Genomic DNA, 2683 nt, shown 5'->3' with positions numbered 1-2683 from the left:
TCCCTGCAGGCGCCTGTGTCTGTCCCGAGCCCTCGACCCCCACCCCACCTCCCCACGCCCCCCGAGGGCACGAGTCACACAGGACCCAGGGCCCTGATGCTGGGTGCTAGGTCGGCAAACCTGTAATTTATCAATAATTCATCCGTTCATTCTACCAGCATTTGCTGCGCACCTACTGTGTGCGTGTCAGGCACTGTGGGGTAGAATGGGCTGTCTTCAAAGATTGCTGCCTGGCCCGGGAGGTGCGATGTGAACTGTTGCTGGGGGTGGGGGGACTCCCTAGAGGAAACCCCTGGAAAGGAGGGAGGCCCTCCACCTGCACACACACTGCCCAGCAGACCTGCAGCTGACTCCTGGGTGAGCATGCCTGGGGCGAGAATGTAAACAACCCAAAGGAAAACAGTTAGGCGGACATGCCTGCAGTGAGCTGCCTGCTGCCAGGGGAACTGGGGGCTCAAGTCCCGCCCTGTTAGCCCGACTTGGTGAACACTTTGGATTGTCCGCTAGGGACCCAGGATGGCCACACTTATGGAGCAAAGTCTATGTCCCAGGATTCAGGGATATATCCTACAATTAGGGACAAAACCAAAAGAAATCCATTCAAAATCTAAAATCAAGACTCCACAAAACCAAAGTGAGGTTCCAGGAATTTAACTTCCTGCTAGAACAAAGCTCACACCCTTCAGAGAAAAATAACAGAACCCAGAGCATCCACCACAGTGTATCATCCACAATGACCACTATACAACAGAAACTAGGTATTGTAACAAAATATCACCCCATCACCTAGGAACTCACAAGGTTTTTTTTGAGCTCCATGTCAGGAATGGGGGGGGGGGCAAATGCCAAATATGTATTTTTTTATCATATCTCAGTATCACACATGCGGAAAAATAAGATGTTAGACTCTCAGGGTAAAAAGTTAAAAATGAAAACTATGACGAAGATGTCAAAAAGGCTACAGCAAAAGATGGATATAACGAGTGGAGAGAGAGGGGGTTTCAGCAGAGAGAGAATCACCATGACTTTAAAAATAAATAAGCAAGTAGACTATAGATAAGCCTGCTCCAGGCAGGGGAACCTCCCTCTGCATTACCCTGGAATGGAGACACACCTCAGTATTTCCCTGTCAGAGGGCCACAAGTGAGTTTCCCAGCATAAAATCAAGGCTTCCCAATTTGGGGGTCCTCTGCTGCAACTCAGCCCACTGTCCCTGCAGGCGGCATCTGGCCCTCGTCATGTCACCCTGAGGGAATTGGGGTCAGAGACTTGTACAACGAGGTTGCTCTGCTATTGCCATGAGTCATAAAGTGTCTCATCTTCTGCTAGTAACGATGTAAGCTATGACATGCCAACTCGCTGGCTTACTAGCAGAGAAAAGTCAAATCTCAGGTCCTTTCACACTTCCTGACTTAACAGAGATAAAGAGAAAAATCTTATAAGCAAACGGGGCGGGGGAATACACACTGCATACGGGGACCCAGTGATAAGAATGGCTGCTCGTTTCTCGTCAGAGACAACATGGACCAGGGGACAATGGAACATCTATGTGAAATGCCAACAGAAAACTGGATACAGTTCTGTATCCAGTTAAATACATATTTTAAATAGAAAACCAAATAAGGACATTCTCAAATAAGCAAAACCACTGGCAGACCCAGACTCCAGGAAGAGGGAAGAAACAGGATAAAACTTAGAATCTACAGAAAGGGACACAGAGAGCTGGAAATGATAACTGGAGGAGTAAATTGAAAAGACTTTCTTGTGTTAAATGATTTAAAAGTCAACTGACAATTTAAATAAAAAACAATAGCATGTTGGGAGTTAATAACGTGCACACAAGTAGCTGAATGACAAGAAAAGCACACAGCGCGGAAGGGAAGGGGAAACACAAGCACGTTCTTATACGTGCAGCTTTATACTATCCACACAGAGTGATGTACAGTACGAGATACAAAAACAATGGCTGAAAAAGAATCGGGAAAATAAAGAAAAAGTAAGCAAAAACAAATGGGATATATCAAACAAACAAGCAAGATTGAAAATTATCGGTAATCACATTAAACACTCCAATTAAAAGGCAGAGCTTGTCAAAATGGCCAAGAAAAAAAGACCCACCTATTTGTTTAGAAGAGACACATTTTAAATATAAAACACAGACAGGTTGAAAAGGTTGGGAAAATATACCTTGTAACCAGTCAGTGAGCCTAAAGTTTGATGCAGTTATGTTACTTTTGGACAATTATCCCTGACCGGGGTGACAGCACAGACTTCAATACAAGGAATATTCCCAGAAATGAAGTGTCATAGAGATAAAAGGATCAATTCATCAAGAAGACATAATAAACCTAAATATGTCTGAATCTAGCAACAGATCTTCCAAATACATCAGGCAGAAAAAGACAGAACCAAAGGGAGAAATATAAAATCCACAATCAGAGTTAAATATTTTAACATCTCTGTCGATAATTAATAAACAAGGACACACAGAATCAGTCGGGGTGTAGGAGATGTGAATGTTATCATTCATCTTTACCAAAATGAAACTATGGAATCTGACCCCACCAACAGTAAAACACAAATGCTTCTCAGGTGCACATGGAACATTACCCAAAACCAACTATGCGGACTGGCTAAAAACAATCTCTGGATATTGTGAGTGAGAGTCACGTAGATCCTATCT

This window comes from Pteropus alecto, unplaced genomic scaffold (assembly GCF_000325575.1).
Source record: "Pteropus alecto unplaced genomic scaffold, ASM32557v1 scaffold223, whole genome shotgun sequence".
NCBI classification, from domain to species: domain Eukaryota; kingdom Metazoa; phylum Chordata; class Mammalia; order Chiroptera; family Pteropodidae; genus Pteropus; species Pteropus alecto.
Note: the sequence above shows the minus strand (reverse complement) of the source record.